The sequence below is a fragment of the Fukomys damarensis genome, unplaced genomic scaffold (assembly GCF_012274545.1).
Source record: "Fukomys damarensis isolate Sample0158 unplaced genomic scaffold, DMR_v1.0_HiC HiC_scaffold_10, whole genome shotgun sequence".
In the NCBI taxonomy this organism is placed as follows: domain Eukaryota; kingdom Metazoa; phylum Chordata; class Mammalia; order Rodentia; family Bathyergidae; genus Fukomys; species Fukomys damarensis.
The window spans coordinates 30,540,950-30,563,735 of NW_022900922.1; the positions used below are offsets into that span (position 1 = coordinate 30,540,950).

Genomic DNA, 22,786 nt, shown 5'->3' on the forward strand with positions numbered 1-22,786 from the left:
CATATATATATATATATATATATATATATATATATATATATATAGCCCACAGAGGAAAGGAATAGGTTAATACATGCTGTTGTACTGAGAATCCGGTATAGCCACACACACACTATTGTTCCTTCAAGGGTATACTCTTGCTAACAAATGTGTAGATCCCAGAAAGCCTTGAATAACTTCATTCCCACTGTCATTTGGTAGGTTTTGCTTCCATGACTCAACTGTGATAGAATTGGCTTTGCACTCGAAGAAACCAAACTTGGTTAGGGAGCAGTCATAGGGTAACACCTGTGACACCGGTAAGGCCCTGGACACTTAGATTTAGCTACTAGAGAATAGTGCAGGAGCAGGCGGGAGAGACAGAGCAGAAGGCACTTGGAATTCTTTCCTTCTACAATGTAGTGGTCAATATGACAAATTTTAAATGAAATAATTAAAAATGACTCTATCTATTCTTATTCTCATTTAAAGGTTGGGGAAGTGAGAGGTTGATTTTTAGTTAAGATTTCACAGTTCTTTCTTTCCACTGTACTGTAAGTTTTCTATCAAAAAGCTAAGCAATCAGTGTCACCAAACATGCTTTGAAGTTATCTATATGGAGGCAAATTCCAGGGAAATGAGTATGACTTGGTATCTTCTTTTAGGAATCCTTCATTCTGTGAAGCAGGACATACACCTGTCTGGAGCCTGTGGACCTTAATTCTTTATTTTGATTAAAATCTTCTTCTACATCACACTGGGGCTTTGTCTTTCTATACACCACTCCCTAATTTTCTTGTAGCTCTAGAAACTGTGGTGACATTTAAAAAAATTTTTTTCCAGTAGCAGTTTCTAGGCTCTTTGATTGTTCATCTTCTTCGTGCTCCCCTTTTCCCACAGAATAACAAAGCTCTTCTTTTTGGTGTCCTCTTTACCTACTAAATACGTTCACATGGCAGAATCAATCAATAAAACATTATAGGCATGTGAAGCATCACTATGGTCTGAACTTTGCAACTAATTTTCTTAAATCAGACTGTGATAATACTTCACTTTTCTAAATTTCTACCACCAAATTTTGTTCTCTTAGGGGTGTTATGTAATGGTAACTTTTTTTTTTTCAGGAGCAAATTTTTCTTCTGCGGAAGCATAACACCTTTACTAAGACCTCCACAGATAGGTCTTAGGTTGAAACTTGCATTTTTAAAATAACAAAACAGCATAAAGTAGCATTTTGTGAAAGTATATTAAACAAAGACATAAGATGAATTCCCTCTGCTTCCTTCCAACCTGTTAATTCTTGTTCCACAGAGAATCCTTTAGTTGCCAATTTTGGTTTGCACCTGTCAGTCATCTGCTGGTAAGATGGTGCCCAAGGGCAGGTGCTGCTATTTGTACCACTAAGTTCAGGACGATGTACATGTTGGTCAGATCCAAGCTACCGTACGTGGATAGCAATATGGTGGCCTTTTGTGACACTGATTAGGTGGTACTTTTTCAACCTACTTTTGTAAAAAGACTCTATACTATTTTATAAAACCAAGGTAGAAAGGAATGTGTACTATTCTAATTAAAACTTTTTTGGGCTTACTGTTATTGTAATATTGTTATGGTAATATTTGAGTAATAAAGACTGTTTGGATATAATTTAGGGCTATTTATTCCTTTTTAATGTTTACAGTCTTCCCAGCATTTCCATACCTATGCAGAAGTGACCAACTCAACAGTGACCAAATAGTGCACTGAAAGACTTGTGTAAGATTATCTGTGTAGCTTTATCCATAGTAACTTCAAGCTGGAAACAACTGCACAGTCTGTTAACAGTGGAATGGGTAGAATTTATTGCATTCATACCATGAAATACTACATAGACCAGAACAAATGGCTACTAGATTTAGTGATATTGTAGGGCCATACTTAAAATGTGGAGTAAAAGAAGCTAGACAGTGTACACACTGGATGATTCAATTTCAATCAGCAGAACTAATATAGTTGTGTCAGTGTTGGGTGCTTTCCACTGTTTGATAGAAATTCTCTATAACAGTTGGGCAATTTTTATTCTTACTTTTTACTTACATGAAAATACTTGTGGGTATGGAATCTCAATAACACAGTGTTATAAAATTGCTGTTTATTAAGGATCAGAAAGATCCTTGAGTAAAGTTTTAATTTTCATTTCTGTTATTATACATGATATTTAACATCTTTTCATAAGTTTAAGGGACTATTTTGGTCCCTTTTCTGTGAATCTTGTGTGTGTGTGTGTGTGTGTGTGTGTGTGTGTGTGTGTGTGTGTATGGGTTTTTATATGTACAAACATGTACATATATATTTCTTTCTTGCCCAGTTTTTCTGTTTTCCTTTATTTATATATAAGAAATTTTATATATTGTGGTGACTACTCATGTTTATTTGTACCCTCATCCTAATTTTATGATTTGCCTTTCAATTTTATTACAGCATTTATTTCTGGTTAGAAAAAATTTATTTCTCTACATTTCAATTAATAGGCTATTGTTTTTCAGTGTTATGAAAATATGACAGTTTTATGCCACATTTAGAAAGGGCCTCCCTGTCTGATATTATAAAACACTGCTTTTATATCTGTGTTTTATTTTGTATGTGTTAATCTGTTGTCCATTCAGAATTTATTTAATGTGAACTGGGAGATAGCTGTTCAGCTCTGTTCTTTTTTTGTTTTAGTTTTTGAGACAAGGTTCTGCTCTGCGGCCCAGGTTGTCCTGGAATATAAGGGTGTCCTGCTCCAGCCTCTTCAGTGGAGGGGTTACGAGTGTCCCCCGCACCCTGCTGGGCTTAACTCTGCTCTTCCACATGATCTCCTTTCTGCCTCTAAACTTCTGAATAATTTATCTTTGGCTCATGGATTTGGAATGCCAAATTTAATGCGTCTAAATATTTGTATTTGAACTTCTGACCTTAGTATTCTCTTTGCAAATTTTACTCAGTTGGAATTACTGTACTCTATAGTAAAATTTAATTTCTACTAGATCTCATTACTCCTTAGTTTCAGAATTTCCTTAGAATAACAATTTTTCTTTTTAATCAAGAACCAGAACCAAGATCTCTTTAAATTTGTTCCACAGATATTTTTGGGGGAGAATTTTTATGAGGATTGTCTTAAATTTATTGATTATCTTAGGGGAAAATCAGTATATTTTAAACTGTAGGCCATTCATGTTTTAAAAGACACTTATTTTGTTTATTTAAGTGTATATAAGTGTTCTTTTTTCTCTTTCAATAAAATTTAAACATGTCTTTCTTATTCCTTGAAGATGAAACAAGTCTATTATTCCTGTGTGTTTTATTCTTTTCATGTTACACTAAATGTTTTTCTACCATTCAGTTATTCTAATTCTAACTGAAGAAGGTTATTGATTGTGTATTGGAAACACTTAAATTTTTGGTCATTTTGATTTTTTAATTGTTTCTTTTATGATTTTTAGGTAAATGTCATCCTTAAAAACTAAACGAAGTGCCCACTCCATCCAGAACAATGCTAAACAGTGCTGCTGATGAGAAAGTATGGATGGGAACAAGATGGAGTCATGGTGAGCAGCCCACCTTCTGGGACCAGTGTGCTCGTGTGAGTTTGTCCTTCTCATAGCAGTTGCTGTGCATTGCGGTGTACATCTTGAGACTGGCCATCTCTTGCCAAAGCAAAGGGCTTGATTGAGCTAAGATCCAAAGGGTGGGAAAGGAGTCCATACCTCTTTGTGAGAGGAATTGGAAAGTCATGCGAAAAAGAATGTGGACACAAAACTGCAGAAATGGGGCCACCAACATAGTTCATCACTTGTGCCGAACAGAAAGCTTTCTGCAGACATAGCTCATTTGTGTGACTCTCTACCTGTCCCCATAGACCCTGTATTTCATGACTGCATGCTAGCTGGTCTAAGACACTTCTCACTACTGTTCCTCATACCTATTCTGAGTTATCTTGAGTAGCATTCATATGTTACCAATTTAGAAGTTGCCTCATTTACGAGTTTCAGAGAAGGTGACTTAGGTGGACTCCTCACTGGCCCCTCTCATCCCTATCTCCTGCCATTTGTACTCTTGCTTGGTCTATTCTCTCTGAGTGTGAGCTGGCTCTAGTGACTTGCCTCTGCACACAAAAGTGATGAGATGTCTTTTGCAAGATTAGGTTATAAAAATCCATGACTTCTGTCTTGTTCCCATGCGTTCTCTCTCCCTGGTTCTTTTTGCTTGCTTCCTCTAATGAAGCCAACTGCCATCTATGAGATGCTGTATGGAGAAGCCCACATGACAAGGAATTGGGAGTGGCCTCTGGCCAATGTGGAGCAAAACACTCAGGCTCCAAATGTATAAAACATGAGTCTAATCAAGACTAGATGATCCTAGGCCTGGCCAGACCTTGAGGACTCAGCTAAACCATGACCAGATGCCTACCCTACAGAAACTGTGGGGCAATAAATGATGATGATTAAAGCAGCTCAGTTTTGAGGCAGTATGCTACACAGCAGTAGACAGCCAAGACCCCCGAGATGGTAGGTTTTACCCTTCATTCTCTTCCACCTGCTTTAGAGAAGTCTATGCTGTTAGCTTTTCTTGAGATCTTCAGTCAGAGGTGTCCTTTTTCAGTAGCTTGACTTTCATTGCATTTTAACATCATTGCAATTTGTCCTCGACTTAAGTAATTAGCTTAGAGCTGTATTAAAGATTCAGAGTTGATTTGTCTATATCTCATTTTACTTATTATGTTTGAGCAGTCCCCTCCCAACCCCCGCTGTTATAAAAATAAATGCACAAGTCTGACTTTGGCTTCTACATGTTATTTTCTGTGTAACTCCAGATAGTCCCTGCTTTTGATTCTTGAGATAGTAATATGTGAGTAATGTAATGAACCCTATCTCAGTGACTCAAAGAAGAATCATGCTAGCTCTGTGTGTTATTTATTTGGCCCAGGATTTTCTTTTCAAGTTCTGGTCTTAGCTTCTCAACCCAAGAGGCAATATGGGTTCTGGCATCAGATTTTCTTTGTTTTTATTTTAGCTCTGCCTGTTACTATTGTGGAAATCTCAGAAAATTATCCTCCTCTGGACAGAGATCCTAATGTCTAAATATGGTATTTAAAACTAAATATGAATAGTAGTATAAGAAAGATGAAATAATTCATGTAAGTCTTTAACACAGTACCAGGCAGATGGTAAGCCCTCAGTAAATGTTCACTTCAAAAACGTATTTATTGAATATTTATTAATTGTCTGGTATTGTACTAAGTTATAGGAATTCTAATATGAATGTAACCTTCATTGTCTCAAGGGAGAGTGTAATAATATTTGTAGAACATATTGCTTCTAAGCATTGTCATACATTTTACCTACATCATGCTAAGAAGCTTAAAATGCTTCTGAGGTATTTAGTTTCTTGCCTGGCATCTCAGTTACTATAGTAACTAGTCTTATAACCTTAGATCCTTCCAAAAGACTGATCAATGAAAATTACTTATCTAGTTAATCTTACTTCTGAAATTCATTTAGATTATTTTCACAATGTGTCTATATCATTTGTAAAATAGTGGTGATAAAGCTGTTGGATACTGGGGGAGCATTTGGATAAGTCAGTTATGGTACATGAAAAAGCTGCTGTCAGTCTTTTCTCCTTGGCCTTTAATTGGTCAGAGCCAGTAGCAGAGCTTCTGTAACAATTTAGCTAAAATTATGGCCTCATATCTTGATCCCAGACTAGTTCCTAATGGGTTACTGAATAAATTGCTTCTTTTCTTCTCTTCAGATCCCCCTCAAATGGTGTGTGCACTTGCATGCATCCACACACACACACTAAGGTGGAGTGGACTAGCAAGGGTGTAGAATATTTATTAGGGATATTGAGTAGAATGGAAAGGAAGGTGGAAAGTAAGCAGAAATAAAATGTGGTTATAGTGGAGAGGTAGGCAGTGAAGGGATTATCCATTGCAACTTTTACCAAGAATTAAGGAGACAGATTGGCGTGAATGCTCAAGTGAGTTGCTTTGGCATACATAACAAAGCCACCAGGTGAAAATCTCTTCCATATCTCTGTTCAATTTTTCCTGGCAGATACATTCTAGAAAACATTACTGTTTAGTCCACCACCTTGCCAAAAACCAAAAATAAAAACAATGCTCCCCGCTGTTTAGGCCATGAAATAAACCCATGCAGACTCAAATATGAAATATTTGACTCAAATATGCAGACTCAAATATGCAAGCCACAAAATGAAAGCCAAAATCCCAGTTATGTCCAGTTCTATTCTGTAGATGCAGACAGGAGTGCATCAAGCAGGGAGCAGACTGAGCTGATGTGTTTCTGGAGCTCTTAGCCAAAGTTCCAAGATCAGGTGCAGTTCCAGTTCTAGTGCCAGTTCCAACGCTAATCTCCTTTATAGTGCTAATATCTTCATTCCAGTGTGAATCTCTTTCCAGTGCTAATGCAAATTTTAGTGCTAATCCCTTTCCAGTGCCAATCCCCATTGAAATGATAGTCTCTTTCCATGCTAATTCCAGTTCCAGTGGAAGTGCCATTCCAATACTAATCCCAGTTCCAGCACTAATACCTTTCCAGTGCTAACCTCAATTTTAGTGCTAATCCCGATTCCAGTGATAATCCCTTTGCAGGCCTAATCCTACTTTCAATCCTTATCTTTTTCCAGTTCTAATCCCAGTTCCAGTACTAATCACTGTGCAGTGCTAATACCAATCCCAGTGCCATGCCGATTACAGTGCTAAGTCCTTTCCAGTGTCAATCGCAGTACCATTACTGATCTTTTTCCTGTGCTAATCCCAATTCCCTATGCCTATCTCTTTTCAGCGCTAATTGCCATTCCTGTACTGATCCCTTTCCAGTATTAATTTCTATGTTAATCCCCATTTAGTGCTAATTCCAGTACCACTGCTAATCCCTTTCCAGTGGTAATCTCAATCATAGTGCCAATCCTTTTCCAGTGCTGATCTCTTTGCAGTGGCAATCCCTTTTCCAGTAGTAATCCCTATTCCAGTGCTGATCCCCACCCCAGTGCTAATCACTGTTCCAGTTCTAATAATTCCAGTGCTAGTCCCTTTTGTGATGTAGCTTTTAATAATTTATTAGTAGGAAATAACAGGACAAATAAAAATAAAAATGCCAAGTCAAGTGTGGTCTGCATGCCTGGAATCCCAGCAGTCTGAAAGTCCGAGGCAGAAGGAGCTCAACTTCAAGCCCAGCCTGTCCAACTTAGCCACTTAGGGAGACCTTACTCAAAATAGGAAAAAGGGCTGGTGCTGTAGCAAAATCCAAAGACCGTGGCTTCAACATCCAGTGCCACAAAAAAGCTAAGATGTTCACTGATGTGTGTTTTATAGTACACTTAATAATTATAAACTATCCAAATACTAGCAGCTGTTCAAAATGATGATGTGGACTTTATATGCTTTTATATGGAAAGGTGCATGTCTAGAATGTATTAACATATTTTAAAGTTACAATTTGCAATGTGATTTTGTTTTTGTGAGGGGGAAACATTTCTGAATGCAGAGAAAACTCTAAAGCCTCTTCAAATGGTGGTCTTGAGGTTTGAGGGTATTAATGGATTCTGGGATGCTGGAGTCTCCTTCTGGAGGTGATGTCTAGGTTCTTTCTGTCTGAGCAAAGAAGTGGTGAAGACAAGCATGTATGGCAGCAAAATTTTAGGTAAGAAAAGATAGGAAAATAGGAAAAGAAATAGGCTCTGCCAAGTGAGTTTGGGCCAAGTAAAAGTAGGAAAAGAAGTGCATTCTACAATGAGAGTGGGCCACCATGCAAGGGGAACTCGGTGGCAAAAACTCAGTGTAGACTGTCTTTTTTGTATCATCCACTCCTCAGGCTAGCATCAGGTTTAGGCCATCCTATCTAAAACCTGCTCAAGCTCTCATGAGAAGTTTACATGCAGGCTTTGGGAACTGTTCTGCATGTCTGTCCTGGGTGTTTTAGTTAACAGTAAGCTTTGCCATTCCCTAATCTTCTGTTTCATTTCCTCCTGAGAGATATATATCCCCATAATTCTTTATGGGCTGCTGAAGGAATGGAGGTCTTTATCTTCATATGGCTACTTACTGATGGAGGGGACTGTAGGCCCTGTCTACTGAGGAGTATGTGCTCTTCAGCTACCTTGGGGTAGCTGAAATAAGGCTAAGGTCTTGAGGGGTTGTGGGCTGTCCTTCTTGCCTCCCTATTAGCCTGTAGACATGTGTCTTTGAGGTCCTTTGTAATGGATGATAGTGACCTCCTTGGGAAGATAGACTACCTCTCAGAGTTGTAGAATTTCCTGCTTCTGTTTTATAGATGATTGCTTATTAGTCAGAAAGATCCTTCATTTCATGGACATGTAGCACAGGAAAAGCATATTTGGAGTCTATAGATACGTGGTGTCTTGCCATTTCTTAATATCAATTCTCAAGTAAGAGCTATGAGCTGTGCTTTTTGAGCAGAAGTCCCTGGGGGAAGTTGACCTCAATGACCTGTTGTGAACTGACAACTGCATACCCTGTCTTTTGATGTCCTTCCTGGACAAAGCTATTTTCTTCATTGAACCACACTTCTTTAGAGTATTAGAGGTATAGGTCACTGGAGTCCAGCTTGCTTGCATAGGTCTGAGGGATCACTTGTTCATAAGAGTGGCTAACTTCTAGGCCTGTAGGCATTAGTGAGGCAGGGTTAAGAGTGGTATAAATTTTGATAATATCCTTAGGGGATGGACTAAGAGCATGGACTGGTACTTGGCAAGCCAGTCTCCTGTGAACCACAAGCAACCTTTTGTCTCCAGAATAGCCCTCACATGATGGGGAGTAAGACTTTTCCTCTCCATCCTGAAGGTAATTTTGCAGCTATCTCTGTTAGCATAGCTGTAGCTGTTACTGCCCCCGGCAGGGTGGCCATCCAGCAGCCACTCCATCTAATTTTTTTTGAAAAGTGTGACACTAGGTGGAGTTATGTCCTAGGCTTTTGGTCAAGACACCAAAAGCAATTTCCATCTTTTCAGATATGTAAGGGAAGAAGGGTTTCCTTAAGTCAGGTATTCCCAGGGCGGGAGCCTGAGTCAGGGCATATTTTATTTCTCTGAAGGCATTGCCAGTCATCTTTGTCCACTCTAGGGGCACAGACTTAGTTTCTTTGACAGCCTCAAATAAAGGCATTGCCATTAGTCTAAAATTACTTATCCAGATTTGGCAGAAGCTGACCATTTCTTGGAAGGAACGAAGCTGCTGGTAGTCTGCTGGTAGAATACCCCAAATCACAAAGAACCTGGATCTGTCCCTACAGAGCTGTCATTCCTCTGGTGTGAGAATTGTTTCCCAAATACTGAACTTTCTAGATGGGTATCTGGGCCTTTATATCCTCATATTTGAGACTTTATGTCCCTACTTAGCTAGAAAATTGAGGGTCTGTCGAGTGTTATGGTTGGATAACTCCCAAGTTGGGCAGCAAATTGGAGTAGCATCTACATACTGTAGGATGGTTCCCTATTTAAACTATAGGCTTCTTAAGTCTTTCTCAAGTGCCCAAGTGAAAAGGTAAGGGCTATCTTATCTCTAAATTCCTGCGGGAGAACCGTCCCAATATACTGCTGTTTTTCTCTTGAAAAACAAAACCAGGAGTCTGGATAGATGGAAATAAAAAAAAAGTGTATCTTTGAGATCTAAGACTGAGAACCAATTACTGTTCCCTGGAATTCGGGAAAGAATTGTATATGGATCTGCCACCAGAGGGTGGTTTGAGATTATAGTAATGAACTGGAGGTCTTACACCATCCTGTGTTCTCCAGAGAGTATTACTACAGAGAGAATAGGTGTATTGCAAGGGGGCCCACAAGACTGCAGAAGGTCATATTTGAGAAACTTGTTCATGAGAGGTTGGAAGCCTTTTGGTGCCTCTTTGTTGATTGGACACTGTTTTCCCTTAGGAAATTGGCTAGGGTCTTTCAATTTGATAACTACTGACATAGCTGAATCTGCCCTTCCAGGTACTCCATTATACCGCTCTAGCAGGATCCACCTGCCGGCTTGTTGGGTTAGGGAGACCTGGTATAGTCAAAATAGGTAGAATCCATTTTGGCATTTGATGGAATTTAACAATTGCCCACAGTTTTCCTAGTAAATCTCTTCCTAGCAACCAAGTATGACACCATGGAACAGCTAGAAATGCATGGTTAGACATTTGGCCTTCAAAGTGACATGTCAAAGCAGGAGCAAGGAAGCTCTGTCTATGGAGTCCTTTTGACCCCAACTGTGACTGTAGATCTAGAGGAAGGTTTTCCAGAGAAGAAAGTCAAAACAAAATGAGCTGCCCCTGTAATGAAATTGGCTCACTCATGACATCTAAGATTATTCAAGGTTCCTCACAGAAAATGGTTATATCCCTGAACTGGGCATTGTATGTTTCCCTGAGCTTCTTCAGTGCCGGAAACAAGGGTTTTGGCTGGCTTGGGCCCTGTCTGGAAGTGGAGACAATCAACACTCCAGTGCCATGGGTCAGGCACATTGGCTACCTGACACTCGGAACAGGGTCTGGGTGGTGGTTTGGTGCAGTTGCGTGCCCAGTGCCCAGTCTTCTTGAGGCTGCAGTTGTCCTTGGATTTTCCCTTGGATGGTTTGGGTGAGTTTAAAGCATTACCAATTGGGCAACTGTAATTTTAGCCTTTCTCTTTTGACCCTCCCCTAGATCCCAAATGTTGAACACAGAAAAGGCCATGTCCAGCAGTCGAGTCTTTGGTGTCTGTGGACCCATCTGAAGTTTTTATAATTCATACTGAATATTTGGGTCTGATTGACAGATGAAATGATGTCCCACCAGGGCCTCTCCCTCCCTGGAAGATGAATCTGTTTGTAGCTCCAATTTCATCATGTTGAGTGGAGAATAGCTTCTACAGGTTGGTTTTCTTCCCTTCTTCAGGCATACTGTTCATTTGCATAGTTTTTAGGCACTTGTAGAATTCTTTGTCTTTCATCTGGGGTATAGCAAATGGTCAAGATGAACTGACTCTTTTGCCACAATAGGTCAAAGGTGAGGGTCAAAGTTTGAAACCCATCTGCAAACTTACCAGGACAGTCTGAAAGTCGGCCTAGCTGTGGTCTACATTGTTGGACATCTGCACCTGGAAAGGGACCTGGTCTCTAGTGGTCCTCTGTGCTCCTGAGACCTCACTCAGAGGCAGGGTGAGCTGTGAATTAGAGGAATAAGAAGTGCCAGTATGAGTAGCTCCCATGCCCAAACTGTATTGCAATAATAGATACATTATTTCTTTTTCAAAACGCTAGGGTCCCACTGATCAAGGGTTTATAGCCTAGGGCAGAGTGGTGGAATCTGCAAGGCGTGGTTCATACGACTTCCATGACTCATCTTGGGGACTACAGAGAGACAAATAGGTCTTGGGTCCGTAAGTTGGTTTCTCAGGCAGAAGGAGACCTAAGCTGAGCCCACAGAGTATCCCTTGTGAGACTCAAGTATTTATGAGTCAGATGTTTCTGTCTGAAGCTAGGACAACACCAGCGTCTTTCATGGAAGCATAAAAGAAGGCCCTGAGAGCTTTTTGTCTCCATAGTTGGGCCCACTGACTCCTTAAGGGGAGGGTTGTTGAACCACTTGTTGGCTTTACTTAGCCCTCTGAAGCTCTCAAGGGATCAGGGTGGGAACCCCCTCCCACACACACAGTGAACCTTCCTTAGCCACATTGAGCCACTTGATGACTCTAAGCAGGGTACCTCCTAAGCAGGGTGGAGCTACTTGAGAAACAATACTTACATTTACCTCGTAGTAAAACCTTTGGTACTTTGTTTAAGGTAGTAGAGACAGAAACCTCTTTAATTTAATTTAATTTTTTGTAGCAGTACATATTTGACATGTGTAATGATCACATTCATTAGAGATAATTTGTAACTATACATAATGCTTAATTATTCTTTTTCCCCATTCTCCTCCCCTCCATTCAACCCTTCATCACCTCCCCATTTATAAAAGTTTTATTTCTATTTCTTTCTTCCATTATTTTTCTTTATTTAAAAAATTTTTTACTTACCTATTTATTTATTGGTCCTGGGGATCGAATTTGGGACCTTGACACTTGGGTGGCAGATGGTGGCACCACTGAGCTAAATCCCCAGCCCATTACCTTTTTTAAAAATACATTCTTCCCTTCTTCCTTCTTCCCCTTCCCATTTGAACATGTTATTCCTACTTTCCAATATTTGTCCTCCATTTTGCTCCCAATTTCTTTGGGTTTCCCACTCAAGAGAAAATGCCATATTAAAACTTGTGTCTGATTTATTTCATTTAAAATTATGATCTCAATGTACATCCATTTACCTAAACATGTCTTAAATTTATCCTTCTTTATGGCAGAGTAGTACTTCCTTATTTGCTATTTGTACTTCTTCATCTGAGAAGTGTCTATTCATTTCAGATGCCCATTTTTAGATTGGATCTTTAAATTTGGGAGGGTCTGACTTTTTCAGTTCTTTATATTTCTCGACATTAGTCCTTTGAGGAGTAGCTGGTAAAATTTTTTTTTTCCATTTTCTGTGGATTGTCTCTTCACTCTGTTGATTTCTTTTGCTATGCAAAAAAGCTTTTTAATTTAATGTGATCCCAGTTGTTGATTCTTTATAATGTTTCCTGTGTGACCAGGGCTTTATTCATAAAGTCTTTGCCTACACCCATGTCTTCAAGAGTGTCATCTCTTCTATCTTCCAGCAGATTAAGTGTTACTGTTTTCAGATTTAGATCTTTGATACATTTAAATTTTAGTGTAGTGTATGATGAGAGAGATGGGTCTAAGTTTAATCTTTGGCATATGGAAAGCCAGTTTCCCAGTACCAAAAGAGACTATCTTTTTTCCAGTGGAGGTGCTCAGCCCCTTTGTCAAAGATGCTTCTACTCTCTACTCTGCTCCACTGATCTTTGAATCTTTTTTTTTTCCACCTGTACTGTGTTGTTTTTAATTACTGTGGCTTTGTAGTATAATTTCAAATCTGGGATTGTGATGCCTGCTGCCTTGCTCTTATTACCCAGAATTGCTTTTGCTCTTTTAGGTCTCTTCTGGTCCCATATAAATTTTAGGATTATTTTTTCTAGTTCTGTGAGGAATGCTATAGGTATTTTGATTGGTGTTGCATTAAATCTGTGTAACAGTTTTGGAACTATGGCCATTTTCACTATATTGGTTTTGCTTATGCAAGAACAGGGGATATCTTTTTATTTTCTGATATCTTCTTCATCTCATTTTTCAGAATACTTTAGTTTTCAATAGGTCTTTCATTTCCTTTGTTAAATTGAGTCCTAAGTATTTCATTTTCTTAATGCTATTGTGAAAGGTATGGTTTTCCTAATTTCTGTATCAGTGAGTTTGTTATTCCTGTACAGGAATGCTATTGATTTTTGAGTGTTGACTTTGTATTCTGCCAAATTTTGTTATTAAATCAATCTTTTTTGGTGGAGTTTTTGGGGTCTTTGTAGACTACCATATCATCCAAAAATAATTATAATTTATATTCTTCCTTTCCTATCTATATTCCTTTTTTCTCTTTCTCTTGTCTACTCTGGCCAATATTTCCAGAACTCTTTTGAGTAGGAGTGGTGATAGTAGGCATCCTTATTTTGTTCTTGATTTTAGAATGAAAGCTTTCAGTTTAGTAATGTTACTAAACGTTACTAATGATGTTGGCTCTTGGTTTGTTATAGATGGCTTTTATCAGACTGAGATAAAGACCTTTTAGTCCAATTTTCTGTAGGATTTTTATCATGAATGAGTGATAGACTTTTTCAAATGTTTTTTCTATGTCTATTGAGATGATCGTATGGTTTTTGTCCTTCATTCTGTTAATGTGGTGAATTACATTTATTGATTTTCATATATTGAACCATCCCTGCATCCCTGGGATGAATCCTGCTGGTCATGGTGTATAATCTTCTTGATGATTTACTGCATTCTCTTTACAAGGATCTTATTGAGGATTTTTGCATATATGTTCATTAGGGAGACTGGCCTGTATTTCTCTTTTTTGGGTTGGGTCTTTCTCTGGTTTTGGCATCAAGGTAATGCTTGCTTCCATGAATGACTTTGGGAACATTGCTTTCCTTTCAATTTCATTAAAGAGTTTGAAGAGTAATGGTGGTAGATCTTCTCTAGAGTTCTAGTAGAATTCAGCATTGAATCCATTAGGGACCTGGACTTTTCTTTGTTGGTAGTTTTTTCTTAATCTTCTTCAGTTTCATTGACTAATATTGGGTTATTTAAAATTTTTATATCATCTTGATTTAGCTCTTGTAATTCGTATGTATGTGGGAATCTGTCCATGTCTTTTGAAATTTCCCTGTTATTAAAGTAAACGCTGTCAAAGCAGCTACTGATGATCTTCTGGATTTCTGCAGGATCCATTGTGGTTGCATTATTATTGCTTGGATTTGGGTATTTGGGTATTTTCCTTGTTTTGGTGAGGTTGGCTAAGTGTCTATCTTTTTTAATCTTTCAAAGAACATTGATCAGCCTCATTTTTGCTGGTGTTAATCTGTGATGCCTATGGTGGTGTCACACATATTTCATTAGTGTTTTCCCCTTATTAAATATGAAAATCATATCAAAGGTAAATGTCAAGAGGCTATAAAATTACCCTCTTATCTTCTGTACATTTATCAGTTGATAAATGGAGAGACACTGCTGCCAAAATAACCGAATGAATAATTTATAAATGACTGATGCATCTTGTATGTTGTTTCAGGCACAAAACAGTAGGACATCAATAATCAAAAGAAGTTGGATTAATTTAGCAGTATTTTGTCATTGATATTTTTATATAAATGCTTTAGTCTAGAGCTCTGTTGCCAGAGAAGCCTCTTCTGTCACTTTGGTCCTTACCTTGGAGTAGGGGTGCAAGGGGAGGGGTCCCCTGTCTCACTTTAGAGCTCCTTCTCTCATTTTCTTTGATAAGGACTGCTGTAAACTTTTATAAAATGAGATTTGATCACACTTTCCCTGTCTCTCTGTAGGTTTTCTCATGGTGAATCAAGAATGTAAAATAATCTCTTGACTTAGTTGGGATATGCACGAGTCCTGATTTTTAACCTTCCTTATAGTTCACCCACTTCCCTACCTGTAGTTACAGTAAAGCAGTGTTATCTTTAAGATATCACCCCTTTAGTCAAATTTTCTTAAATGCATTTAAAATTCTATGACATTGTGGTTTGGTTGCCCTAAAAGTTCGTCTGTGTGCTGGTTGAGCAGAGCTCAAACCCATTGATTCTGGGCCCTTGGGTTTAGGTGTCTGGACGCTTGTCGACTGGAAGGAAGGCTTTAGAAGTCCTGCGGCAGTGTGTGACAGTGCCAGTCAACCCAGGGAAGGTAAAACTGCAGGCAGAGGACAATGCATTTGGATTTGGAGGTCTCAACCTGGATCTTCCTTCCCTTGAAGGTTGAGCAGCTCCTTGTTTCAGATCTACTAACAAATCAGAAAGGGCTATACAATTAACATCCTGATTTATTCTGACATGACTCTCGAAGGGTGGCCATTTGATTATTTTTCAGAATTTCACCCTGTGGTTTTACCCACTAAGCCTAGAGATGTGTTTTTCTGCCCGTGCATTGTCAGAACGGCCTTGCCTTGGGCCCCAGCCCCACTGCCTGTTAACAAGAGCAGCTTCCCAGGAGCGGACATCTCTCCCAACATCATAATTGGGCTGGCTCTCCAGCCGGTCCCCCTCCTCAGCCAGCACCCCCTCCCCCAGGGCTCCAGACTCCCCAGCCAGGCTGTTATCAGCAGCTCCATGGTTAGAGAACAGCTATGACTAAATGAGGATTGGGGAGGCGTTGCAGGCAGGGATGAAACTCAGTGCCCTCCCAGGGCACAGAGCTGAGCTGCAGAATTGGCCCAGACCCTGGAACTTCACAGACAGTGCAGCAGAAGGCTCTCTTGTTTGGGCATTTATTACCTGGAGCCAAATGTGCAGAGAGGAGAGATAATGAAGTACTTGACTAATTCAGTGCAATCCAGCTGGCTGAGCCAGAGGGGCTGGCTGCAGAGTCGTGCCCGGAACTCAGAGCTCTCTGCTAGCCATTCTTGCTGGGCACCTGGAAGCCAAAACAAAGGAGCATAGAGATAAAAAAGAAGAGGTATCAATAATAAAGGTGGAGGAGAGAAGGGAGAGGGTTGGGTGGGCTTTCACTCTATTATGAGGAAGATTGTTTTGGTCCTCATTTGATTTCCACATTCATCACTTTGTACTCTCTGGACCTTCCCACTGGAAAGTCAGTCAATCTTTTGATAGTGGGCCTTTTCTTTTTTTTAGCTTGCATAATGGCCAGTGGATTGTGGCACAACAAAAAGACACAGATTCACACACACAGAGAAATATATAAAGTGCTGCTAATGGAGATGGAGATGTGGTTTGGTCCATCAGCTCTCTCTAGAAAACCAATGTGCCAAGAGGTCTCCCTGTCATTGGCTGCCGAGAAGCCAGTTGCCTGGTGGTGTCCTCGTCCTTCTGTACCTGTGAAGGGTGCACACCAAGTGTGCCTGTTTTTGCTACCACCTGCAATAAATCATGGATCCTGGGTGGTCAAAAGTGCTCAAATACTTAGAGGACCATCTGCTTACAGATAAAATAAGTGAAACTCCAGGATGACGGACTTTGGCCTTATACGAATTAGAATTATGTCTTTAGAGTAGAGGCAGTGTTCACCCTGGGTCCTGAGTCAGAGCAGGTGTGTGAGGCTGGCCTTCCTACATACTCAGAGAAAGGGGCCTCCCTGCCAGCCAGACTCACAGTGACAGATGAGCTCCAGTGGGTGGAGCACATGCCTGGGAGCCTGGGGAGCAGCTCCAGCAAGGGCGAGTGGGATTTGTAAGTCTAATGCACAGAGCTTCACTCACACAGGCAGGAGCCGGGGGAGGCTGCTGCCAATAGTTGGCTTCACTAACAAGGCAAGGTCTGGTTTCAGGAGGTCCACAGTCAGCTTCCTAATCTGCTTTGTTAGTTTGTGTTGCCCTTGTTTTTCCTTTGGTTAGGAACTTCCCTAACCAAAATGCTATCCTTCCTTTGCCTTCATCAAAAACTCTCCCCTGAGCTGGGTGTTATAGTGTATGCCTACAATACCAGCACTTAAGGAGGCTGAGGCAGGGGGATCACAAGTTTGAATCCTGCCTGGGCAACTTAGCTAGACCCTGACTCAAAAAATGAAAAGGGTTAGGGATATATTTCAGTGCAAAAGCCCTGGGTTCAATCTCCAATACCACAAAAACCAAAAGAACAAAACAAAAATAGTCCCCCAAAACTAGGCCTTAGAATTACTAGAATGCTCATTACTTAGTGGTGATAATTGGTGCTCAGTGAAATAGTATTTAAAAGTCCGGAATTCAGTCTAAATCATAGAGGTGAATTTAACTACTGTCCCTTGGTGTCAGAGGGAATTGGGTCTGGGACTTTTGCCAAACCCCAGACCCACAGATATATAGTCCCTCAGTTAACATCCGCATGTAACCTATGACCATCATCCTGTAGACTTCTAGTCATCTTCAGAGTCCTTATAATATGTAATTCAATGGGGATGCCAGGCACATAGCTATCACACCAGATTGTTTAAGGAATAGTGAATGGGAAGAAAAAGAAGTGTATATATGTTAAATACAGACACAATTTTGTTGACTATTTTCAATCTGTAGTTAGTTGAGTATATGGACACAGAACCCACAGATATGGAGAGTCAGCTGCATATGTCTTAGTAACATTTCTATGCTCAATAAAATATGCTACCTAGATAGAAGGTTAATACAGTTCAGTTTCAGAGAATAAGAAAACTTTATTGAGCACTTACTATATGCCAAGATGCCCTGGGAGGTGCAGGATAGTAGTATTTCAAAAGATTTCCTTCTTTTGACAGAAAGCCAACCTTTAGTTCATGTATACATCTCAGTGAGTAATTCTGTATACTCTGAAAACAGCAATCCGTGGTGAAAAACAGATTCTGGCTATTTTAATTGCACTTAATAGATGGAGTTTCTTTTTCTCCCCATCTAGATTATAAAGCTCTGTGGAGCCTGTTTTGAGGCTGTGCTTTGTGATGAATGTCCAATAGTAATTATGAGTTTATTGTATTTGATGATAACAGCAGTAATAATAGTAATGTGAAGAACAGCCGTCGTCGGTATCTGTGACGGTGCAGTAATAGTGCTTGTTGGTCCAGGTGAATTCGGTTTGGTGCCAAGTGTGCTGGGCAATTCCTGTCCATCTCCTCTTCACCAGCGCTGCCTCCAGAGTGCAGACGCCCTGTCCCCGCCGAGAGGACAGAGGGACTCCTGATCCTGTTCTATGAAATCCGGGTCGGGGGGCCTTGTCCCCCGTTGCAATGCCAGGACCCAGGCTGACACATAAGTGTCTCAGCCCCTCACACACATTTCTAAACAAATGGCACAAAAAAATTCCTAGGCATTTGCACCAAAAGAAAGCAAGTGTCTTCAAAGTGCCTCAAGTCCCCATGTCATACAGGTTCACTGTTCCTTCTTGGAATTGTTTGTGAATTCACATTTTTTTTTTTTTAGGTTTTGAACATATAATGAGTATCTATAGAAAATGACCCTCATGTTCCTTCATTTATGTTTCATGTATTATACACCAAGAAGCAAGGTAATTTTATACATGTTTAATGATTTTGTATGTAAAACCAAGTTGCATGATGGAGAATTTTATGTTGGGCCCCCAAAGCTTCAAATTTTGGTGCGTTTCCAATTTGGGATTTTCAGATTGCCATTCAGTAGAATGTATGACCTGTTTTCACAAATCTTCTGCTCTTTTTATATTTGCTAAGAACAGATTAGAAGCTATAGGGGAAAATCTCCTGAAAAATTCTATTAATGTGTACTGTCTTGTGTCTGTAAGATTCCTACCTCACAGTATTTTATTCTCAAATGTTCACCTTCAAGTGGAGGCATAAACAGTGGTGAAGAAGGCAATGAATTCAGTGAAAATTTAACTCCATCAGTGATTTTGAATTAAAGGTTATTCCCACTTTAGGCTCTGTACTTTTGCGACTTTGGGCAAATGCTTTACTATAGAACACATTAAAATATTTTATTTGATTATGAAGTTGCCAAATCATTGAAAATTAATACATCTAGATTTATTATTCCTTCCGCTCACATTCTCTTCCATCATAGCTAAACCTTCGAGGGTATCTCTTGCTGGGTATAAATTGCATAATCTTATTTTATCTTTTTTTTTTTTTTTGGTGCTAAGAGTTAAGCCTAGGGCTTTGTGCATGCTAAGCACACACTGTACCACTGCTACATAATCATTTTAAAAGAAACCTAGGCTGTGTTGGTATTGTTCTTCAATGCATTGTCACTTAACTGGGAGATGGTACAAATTGCTGATGGTCAAGTAACAAAGCCCTGTGATTTGGGGGCCTCCCACAGTCCAACTGGTATCAACAGCTATCACTAAATTCCTTGGGTAAACGTCTCTCTTGGACCCAGTGCAGGTGACTCCTACGCTTATCTGCTTTCTGGGGCTATTATGAGGATTAATTAATGCTTGTGAAGAGCTATAATCACCTTGGATGAAAGGAGCAGCAGCAGAATAATGACCCTTCAGAGTAACATGGCACCTTTCATCTGAAGATCTCGTAGCACTTCACAAGTCAGAATTAATTAAGCCAAGGTAATTGCAAGGTATAATGACAATAACAATAATGATTATAATTACCTTCCACATTATCCTTAAGAATCTGATTTGAAATCAATTCCTGAACCTAGCTCTTCACGGTGCCAGTCAACCTCTTGCTCTCTGTGGTTTAGGACACAAGTGCCAGGGGTCCTGACCTCCCCTGGTCAGTTGCCTCCTCCTCACCAGCTTGTGCTTCCTACCGTCATCATAGAATGAATGTAGGTATTATGGAAGGAAGGGTTTAGTCCTCTGGATTGGCACCTGCGCTAGTGGTGATTGAAGGGAATATTTTTGTATTTAGTGACAATGCTTGAAAATATTTTCATTGTACAATTAGCTATAATATATAATCTATAATATTTTAGCTATAATCTATAATGTCTTAGCTAAAGTAGCATATGTTTACATACACCTGCTCTGTACTGGGCACTGGTCTAAGTGCTTCACGTGCATTAAATTGATTCTCACAACAAAATCTTCATAGGATTGCATGAACATTGCATGGTTTAATGCATATGAAAGGCTTAGATTATGCCTGACACATGCTGAGTGCTTGATAAATGATTGCTGTTGTAGTTACCCACTGCTGTAGTGTGGTTATGGGTCCTCATCCAAAGGTTCATGCTCTTCAAGCTTGGTCCCCAAAGCAGTGGTATTGCAAGGTGTGGAATGTTTAAGAGGTGGCACTGGTGGGACTGGTCATGAGGGAATCCTCGAGAAGGAACTAATGCTGGCTCGTGGAATGGCTTAGGCCTTGCAGGAGGGCGTTGGTTGCCATGACAGCAAGTTGTTACGAGAGGGACCCAGCCCCCATCACACTCTTGTATTCTGTAGCTATGTTCTCTCGAACTTACTCTTTGCCAGGTGATGCTGTCTTCCTGGAGCCTTTCACTAGAAGTGGATATATTGTGCTTTTGGATCTCTTGGAATGTGAGCTAAATAAACCTGTTCTCTTTATAAAGCACCCAAACTCAGATATTTTGTTATAGTAACACAAAGCAGATGAAGACACCCACGCTTCAATAGATATCCAGTAACTTTAAAAGAGACTCTATAAGAAAATGGCATTATTCCTTGCATCAAGGTATAAACAAATGAGAATACTTAGTATTCTAATTTTTGTGAGCTTGTTCTGAACTAAAAACCTTTTCTGAGATAGTAAGGGTCTATTCTCTTAAAAAGATTTGGAAATTTCATTGTTCTTTCTAAGGTTACTGCCCTTCTAGGGAACAAAGCCTTTTTTAAACCTATTCTGTCTCACCAGTGGGCTGAGGTGGGTTTAGATATAGGCAAAACACCTGTTAAAATTTTCCATGCTATTCCTATTCCACAGAAAGCATTTGAGGTAATACAATAACTAGTGTGGTGTTCTTTCCATGACATCATGTCTTTTGGTTTTCATTTTGTTTTTCCTAAATGCCATTCTGGAAGTCTCCCATTCAAATCACCACTGTGACATCTTATAACAGTGTTTGGGACAAGTGTGCTGGAGAGTACCTGGCTGCCAGTAGTGACTGGCAGCCCAAATAATGCAGATAGAGACCTAGTTTCTTACATAAACCTCGGGCATGTCTGTAATGAGATCATATGCAGCGTTTTATATGGTGTGGACAATATTATAAGTTAATTTGACACTGGCTAGACTTTCTTTCTAGCCTGATTTCCTTTGAGAGAAGACTATCATCACCAAAATCACTCCCTTTCCAGGAAATGAAGTTGCGTAGTGCTTGTCTATTTTAGTATCCCCCGAATGGGCATCTCTTGTGGGTACAGTATATGTTTTAGAATTATAGAGGATTTATAATTTACTCAAATCTTCTTTTTATATTTTCTATAACAGCATTTTGTTGTTGTTTCCTACAATATATGAGAATTTATATTTTAATACTTGATTAACATTGGCACAGTTCCAAGGTTTTTACCACTGAGACTAAACTCTCTAGGTAGACATAAATATTTAAATGAACCAATTCCTTCTCTCAGTTTTGTCCATGGAGGTACACACACACACGCGCGCGCACGCGCGCACACACACACACACACACACACGTATAGAATTAGGTAAGCATTGTCTTTAGTGTTATCAGGGGTACTGGATGAACAGCTAAGTACTACTATCATTGCGTCTCATTCATTCCACTTCACTGACATCCCAGTTTTTGGATGGAGATACCTTGGCTCATCTGTTTTTTAGGGGAAGAAAGTCTTGGGAAAAGATAATGAAGAGGGTTGAGGAGGGTGTCAGGCAGTTGGCGGATTGAACACAGCTTTAGTAGCATTCAGTGACATCACAAAGAAAGCCTCAGAAGTTCTTTTCAGTAGAGCATGTGCACAGGAATTCCACCTTGTCTGCTTTCCTGGATACTCTACTTTCCATTATAAAGTCCATTGGCTTGGTCTTGAATGTGACGAGCTGGGATTCTTTGCCCTTTCTTTTCGCCCACATAGAGGACATCCCTGAGTTAAGCCCATGCTTATAGCTTTGTGTTCTAAATGCCAGATCCTTATGGGCCAGATGAGGGCTGGGGAGCCCAGAGCTCTCTTTCTACCCAGGTTTTCAGATCAGTTCCTTTGCAGCCTATTTTGCATCCCAAATTTAATGGAATGGCACTGAGTTCTTGGGCTTCTTCAGTTTAGCCTGAAGGGCCTCATGCCTGAGAACTTAAATCTCCAGTAAGCTGCTCACTACAGCTCTAATGAGACGATCAAGAACCCCCCTTGAGGCCATGTCCTAAATTATGGACTGTGGATGGGAAAAACCCATCAGTCGGCCAGACTGGAGGACATTGTACCTGGGACCTTTTCATGTTTTACAAAGTAGATCAGTGTGACATACTGCTAATTAGCATTTCACTGCTCTTAGCTGAGTTATCTGGTGAGGTGACAGGATCTAAGTATGCACAGGCAGCTATCAGAGATTATTGAAAAATTGTTCTAAAAATTTACCTGTACCTTTGAATGACTTGGAAATTTGAACTTGTGATGCGTGCTCATGACTCTGGCTGTTTCTTTCCAGTTACATCTAGTATTGAAGTTTTGTTGGCAGAAAGAATGGCAGGACCTCATCCTGAGCCCTTCAGTCCACTGAGGCTTCTTCTTCTTCTTCTTTTTTTTTTTTTTTTTTT

General features: G+C 39.8%; 1 protein-coding gene across 1 annotated transcript in view; it reads left to right on the forward strand.

Annotated features, from left to right (window-relative positions):
* Positions 1-22,786, forward strand: part of Ofcc1 (orofacial cleft 1 candidate 1) — a 539,007-nt gene that overhangs the window by 89,786 nt on the left and 426,435 nt on the right. Inside the window, exon 3 of the mRNA XM_010623072.2 lies at positions 3,444-3,548. The gene's annotated coding sequence lies outside the window, so the exon portion shown is untranslated. The remainder of the gene's footprint in view (positions 1-3,443; positions 3,549-22,786) is intronic.